The sequence below is a fragment of the Cottoperca gobio genome, chromosome 24 (assembly GCF_900634415.1).
Source record: "Cottoperca gobio chromosome 24, fCotGob3.1, whole genome shotgun sequence".
NCBI lineage: Eukaryota > Metazoa > Chordata > Actinopteri > Perciformes > Bovichtidae > Cottoperca > Cottoperca gobio.
Window position 1 is genome coordinate 18,088,844 of NC_041378.1, and position 7,136 is coordinate 18,095,979.

A 7,136-nucleotide genomic window follows, 5' to 3' on the forward strand; every position below is an offset into this window, starting at 1 on the left:
CCCTCATCACACTTTAAAATGTTTTTTTTTTTTTTAACCCATTTTCTCGAAATATTCTCCTCACATTCTTAATGCTCTCCACATGATGGGCAGAATGTAACTGTGTTTCTGCAGATGTATTTCTTACATTTCACACAAGAGGTACAGAAGCAGAAGCAGACCTGGCATCTTTTCCATTTCTTTACATCTATAACAGCAGGTTGGTTGGATGGGGTGTTGGATGATGGACCTTGAACCTTTTGAATTACAGCTGCTGCTGCTGTTGGGGATCAAGCTGCCCAGGCTCGCCTCTGGATCTTGGGAGTGACGAGTTCTTTGCCAAGTTCTTCCAGGAAAAGCCGCCGTCTGTACAATTTGCCCGCATTCCATTCCTGGTTGATTTCAATCCAGAGGACATAGGCATTGTAAGCAAACACATTCACAATGTTGTAAAAAATCACCAAGGGCCAACGGGCAGTTTTGCGCTGGCAGCTGTATGTTGCTGTGACTTTGTCGAGATTCTCAACTCCTCCTTTGGTGGAGTTGTAGTCCAGGATCATCTGTGGCTTCATGTCGTCTCTTGTGCTCAGAGATGCATCATTGTGCATTGTGCTCATTACAAGAACATTTTTGTGTTTCTTTGGGCAGTATGAAACAACTGTTGCATTGTCAGTGAAAACAAATGTTGAGGAATGCAGAGGTCTCCCCTGCATCTTCAGAATTTCACTGGGAAGTTCTGGCTTATTCCTTCTGACTGTTCCCACCATTGTCAGCTTTCTCTTTTGAAGTTCAACTCCAAGGCGGTAGGAATGTGAAGAAATTGTCACATGTGATGCTATGACCTTGCAACTTCACTCATCTCCATCACCACACGCATCCATTGATTCTTCTCAGATGCTCCGCCAGGTAGCTTTCCGGTATACACTTGCATATTCCATGCATAGCTAGATTTGGCATCACAGGCTGCCCATATTTTGATGCCATATTTGGCAGGCTTGTTGGGTATGTACTATCGGAAGGGACAGCATCCCCTGAATGGAACAAGGCGCTCGTCTACAGTAACATGGGGACCAGGATTGTACAACAAACAAAGAATTTCGACCCGTTTATCCCATACATCTCTGATCGCAGCTAGTTTGTCTCTTTCACGTTGACCAGCTCTGGTGTCATGGTTGTCAATTCGTATCACCCAAGATATCATGTGAAATGACTCCAGAGACATTGTTGCTCGAAAGATTGCCCTTCCATTCTCTTCATTCCATAGACTGGCAGTTGCTTCTCCCCTTGACTTGACTAATACCAGGATTCCAATGTATGCATGCAAGTCAATTTGATCCAGTGGCTTTCATGTCTCTTGAAATACACGCCTCCCCTCCAAGTAGGTCATGTCCAGTACGATCCTCTCTATTCGGTGGGGATATGAAGAGCTGAAATGCTGATTGAATATCATCAACTCGTGTGGCAGCAAATCATGTAGGGCCTGGATTCATTTTGATGACATTGGAAGATGATAGTCTGCCTCGGCTTTGGTGTGGTGATGTTGACCATTTTATGTTACCATCTTTAGATGCCCATGTCACTTCTGTCGAGGATTGCTGCATTCATTGGTTTTCATCTGATGGAGAGGCTACGGCAGGATTGTCCTCTGAATCATCTTCATCGTAGGAAAATTCATAATCCGGATCGTCAATAGTATTGTCCTCAGTCTCTGAAGGATCCTCTGTCTCTGAAACCTCTTCCTCTACATCACTATCACAGTCCAGACTCTGTGATAAAGCTTCATCAGTTGTAAATCTTTTGGAGCTCATTTTTTTGTGTGTCTCAGAGAGATGACATTACAACACTGACAAGGACAAGCATGAGAAAGCTAACTCCTCCTAATTCATACACACACCTGGTTCTAAATGGGTGTTCAGAGCCAGTCAATATGTAAACAAATGCAATCAAAATAAAGTGCATCAAAGAGACATGTTTTCTTTGGGTCTGAACAGACCCACATCAAAATGTCTGGGTCATCTTTGTATACAAACTCTGCACAGACATTCCACTACACATCTAAGTGTTCAGATATTACACCCCAGTTCATGACTCTAAATGAGGAAAAGTCACAAAATTTCAGGAAAAATGACAAGTGAACCAGTACTTTGGTCAACTCAAAAACTGAAATGGGTCAAATTGACCCTTAAAATAATACAGGGGTTAATAAAATTGCAGAGGTTATGAGTTCAATAATTAGTATGGCCTCGAAGGATGTTGTAACAAATAAAATGGCCCTTGATAGGAAAAAGGTTTCCCACCCCTGCCATAGACCGATGAGCCACGTAAACAATGTGTTATTTGTGTCTGCCCGACAAAATCTTGCTTTAACCTTTAGGAGTCGACTGTCAAGCCAGCGTGATCAGATCACATGACCTGTTCATGACCTATGCCAGACTTTGTTTCATGCAAATCTGTCATGTCCCGTCAGATTATTTAATGTTATGTCATGTATTTATGTTATAGTTTAGTTCATGTTCAGTGTTTAATATCTCTCAGGTCACGTTATGCTAAGTTACCGTCACTCTTGTCTAGTGTCATCTTGCACTTCCTATTTTGTTTTGAAACTCACCTTTCCCTCTCGTTCCAGGTCACTTAACTTCCTGCCTTTGTGTGTTTTCCCGCTTCTGTGATCGTCTGCCCCGCCCCTGATTGTTGTCACCTGTGTCCCCTTACCTCATGTATAAATAGTCCTGTCTCCCATTGTCTTGTGCCAATTTGTCTTGTTAACCTTTTAATGGGTGGATGGCCGTCAAGGAGTTTTATTGCGCCTGTACATGTACATTTTTGAATTCTGAAAAGCTTAGAATCTCGTCTATTTTAATATTGAGATGAAAATCACAACAGCAGGTACAATCAGCTCCTCAAACTAGCAAGTACACTAAAAATCAAAATCATAACTTTGAGCCCACTTACCTATAAAGCCTAATAAATATCCTCTTTTCAGCAATATTTTGAAAAAGACGCTCATAAGCCATTGCCAGATGTCCACACGTTTGTCTCCGGTAAAAAGATATCCACTGTGAACGTCGTCACATCGATAAAAACCAGGTGTTGCAATCTGTGAAATCAGCTGATCGATGTTTACATTGTGTGATCATAAACAGTCATAACTTAATATATGATGCGCTCATCACGGTTCAGACATGTCCTGGTTTTAGCGCGGGCTCTCAGCATTAGATTGACACGTCATTTATGCCAATCGGAGCTTTGATGGGTTTTTTACAACCTTCATGAGCCAATGAGTGTCAACTTGATAAGAAAGTGCCCGCCCTCTTCTTTTGTTACAGACTGACGCAGGATCAGCTCAGCGTCCTGGTGGTGCGCGCATCATATATACAATGAACGCCGTTTGTTAGATGCGTCACTTCCCATGGTTTGTTTTTTCAAATAAAATGTTTTTTCAAAATTATATTTATTATTTATTGTTCAGAAGAAAATACAAAAAAAAAACAAAGATATTAGAAGAAATGTGTTTATACTTCACTTACTCTGTGTGATTACTACTAACAGGGAATATGGGTATATAACAGTTTATTTATTTATTAATAAATATTATAATATGTACAGTACATGTACATATTGCACAGTTGGTGTACGCCTGGTGTTACTCTTAGAAAAACCTGTCTAATAAATTAAGTTGTATCCCTTTTTAACTGAAATTGGAAGTTTTACTTCATAACACTTGGTTCTATGTTTTTATTGTGTTTTCCAGTCCATACCTACCAGCTATATCCATCTACAGACATCTTTTTCAACAAAGAAATTCTGACGGAGTGTATTTTCTTCAAATTCAGTATATTCAGACCACTATTACTCAGTGCCAGAAGCACTTGGAGTGATTATTCACTGTTTTGCAAGAACAATAAGAGAGTGAGACCAAAATCATGCAGCTGGTGCAAATGGTTGAAGAGCAGCTTTCAATTTACTTTGGGTATGTCGTTTGTAGGTATTTTCGGGTAAATTCGCCCACCTTCTAAGACATCTTCTTTCAGTCTCTAAATGCCTTCAGCCTGCCCTGCATGCCCACGCTTTTTATATGCTTTAAACTTCTGACCAACTATCCTGACTATATCAATTATTTCCTCACTGGTCTCAGCTCCAATTTGATTTGCCATCCATCCCAGAGAACGTGTCAATAAATATCACCAAGATAAATAAGGTTTCTAGTATTCTGATATTTTATTTCTGGGGCACCTGTCACAGATTTGCCTGTTGGGAAAATAATACTTCTCTAAATGATCTCCATTCCACTCTGATCCTGGTTGTTATAACATTCTGTGTTATGTTTCCATTTGATTGTTGCACTAGTTCAAAATGTAATGTTAATCAGTGCATGTTTCCTTTAAATACCTTTAAGTGAAAATATTCAAGAGCAAGTGATCATAATTAAGATTATATAACATAAGTTATAAATATATGTATATATAAGGAACAGCGTAAGAGATAACAATTTGAAATTCACTAATAATAATAATAATAATAATAATAATATAATAAGCTTTATTTGTATAGCACCTTTCATACAAGAATTGCAGCCCAAAGTGCTTCACAGCAAAAACATAACAATTATTCACTAATAATAGTACAGTTATTATTCCCAGTATCGCTCCATTAGTTTAACGTCTGTTTGTTTGTTTGACTTTCCAGGAGTTGGATGAATAGTTTATATAATTTTCATATCTGTGTGTCCAGTGGAGAGAAAGATATGGAACGTGTTATCTGGGTGTGGGGGTTTGGGGTTGTGGGGAAGCAGTTAGCCTTGACCAACAGAGGAGAAATAAACCTCATGGTAACATCAAAGTTGCAAAGGTTTTGCTTCCTGTTCACTAGTTAATATTATTTTATCCCAGAGGTAATGTTCAGCATCACCACTAGATGCCAGTCTTGAATTTCCTTCCTCTCATGCTTCATGGATTTATCCTAACATTTTGTGGGTATCAGCTGTCTCGAATAGGATGAGGAGAGACATACAGCCACCTATTACTACATATGCACATACATTGCCAACATAATAATTTTGCACAAAAGCCCACACAGGATTCGTTGCTACTGTTTAAGATGTATCAGTGATCCATACACTGTTTCAAACAGTAGATCTCATCCTGTTCGGCTCTATCTCCCTGTTTAAAATCGATGCCGAATGGTTCCCCACACTGCTGCAGGCATAAACGTGTAGAGCAGTGACCTTTGACACCAAAGCAGGATGTTTGTATTTCCTTTTCAGTTTATTGTGTACTCTGCCTGTATGGGAAAGCAAAAAAGCCCAGTAGCTGAAAGTATTGTTAGTAGTATTTTTCCACAAGAGAAAACACAGTATGACAGTGACATTTTTTCATAGTTTCCTAATAATTTCACAGAAAGCAACTGGAACTTTTTAAGCAATGAATTTATGAGATATTTTACCAAACTACCCATATTATCTTCAGAGCACAGCTGGTCGGCCAAACATGCTGTGTCATTTTACATTTCAGTCATGCAATCATACACTACCTCTCTGGGAACCATCACCTTATCGTGGTGGAGAGGTTTGTGTGTCCCTATGAACCTGAGAGCTGTGTTGTCTGGAGCCTAGTGCTCCTGGTAGGGTCTCCCAAGGCAAATTGGTCTCAGGCGAGGGGCCAGACTAAGAATGGTTCAAAAACGACTTCATGAAAGAAAGGGAAAGGAAAGGAGAGACCCTGCCCAGAGGAAGCCCGGGGCCCCCGTCTGGAGCCAGGCCCAGAGGGAGGGCCCGACAGCGAGCGCCTGGTGGCCGGGTTTGCCATGGAGCCCGGTCGGGCACAGCCCGAAGAAGCTACGTGGTGCCTCCCATCCATCCATCCTGTGGGCCCACCACTCATAGGAAAAACCGCTGGGGTCGGGTGCGCTGTCACACGGGTGGCAGTGATGGTCAGGGACCTCGACGGACCAGACCCGGGCAGCAGAGGCTGGCTCTGGGGACGTGGAACATCACCTCTCTGTGGGGAAAGGAGCCGGAACTAGTGCGGGAGGTGGATCGCTACCAGTTGGATCTGGTGGGGCTTACCTCCACGCACAGTCTTGGCTCTGGAACCGTACTCCTGGACAGGGGTTGGACTCTATTCTTCTCCGGAGTTGCCCAAGGTGTGAGGCGTCGGGCCGGGGTGGGGATACTCACTAGCCCCCTGGCTGAGCGCCGCTACGTTGGAGTTTATCCCGGTGGACGAGAGGGTCGCCTCCCTACGCCTTCGGGTTATGGGGGGAAAACTCTGACTGTTGTTTGTGCCTATGCCCCAAACCGCAGTTCTGAGTATTCGGCCTTCTTGGAGACCCTGAATGGAGCCCTGCAGGGGGCTCCCGTAGGGGACTCCGTAGTCTTGCTGGGAGACTTCAACGCACACGTGGGAAACGATGGAGACACCTGGAGAGGCGTGATTGGGAGGAAGGGCCTCCCTGATCTAAACCCGAACGGTCGTTTGTTGTTGGACTTCTGTGCTAGTCATGGAATGGCCATAACAAACACCATGTTCAAACATAAGGATGCTCATAAGTGCACGTGGTACCAGAGCACCCTAGGCCAAAGGTCAATGATCGATTTCGTAATCGTATCATCTGATCTGAGGCCGCATGTTTTGGACACTCGGGTGAAGAGAGGGGCGGAGCTGTCGACTGATCACCATCTGGTGGTGAGTTGGATCAAGGGGTGGGGGAAGACTCTGGACAGACCTGGTAAACCCAAACGGGTAGTGCGGGTGAACTGGGAACGTCTGGAGGAAGCCCCTGTCCTGGGGATCTTTAACTCACACCTCTGGCGGAGCTTTTCAGCCATCCCTGTGGAGGTTGGGGGCATTGAACCTGAGTGGGCGATGTTCAAAACCTCTATTGCTGAAGCTGCGGTGATGAGCTGTGGTCTCAAGGTCTTAGGTGCCTCAAGGGGCGGTAACCCTCGAACACCGTGGTGGAACCCGGTGGTCAGGGAAGCCGTCCGACTGAAGAAGGAGTCCTTCCGGGTTATGTTATCCGGGAGGACTCCGGAAACAGTTGCAGGGTATCGAAGGACTAGAAGGGCGGCAGCTTCTGCCGTGTCAGAGGCAAAGCAGCGGGTGTGGGAGAAGTTCGGAGAAGCTATGGAGAAGGACTTTCGGTCGGCACCAAGGTGC

At 43.7% G+C, this 7,136-nt stretch overlaps 1 pseudogene; it reads right to left on the reverse strand.

The window, feature by feature from the left end:
• Positions 1-269: 269 nt before the first annotated feature.
• Positions 270-1,580, reverse strand: LOC115003951 (piggyBac transposable element-derived protein 3-like; annotated as a pseudogene).
• Positions 1,581-7,136: the final 5,556 nt, after the last annotated feature.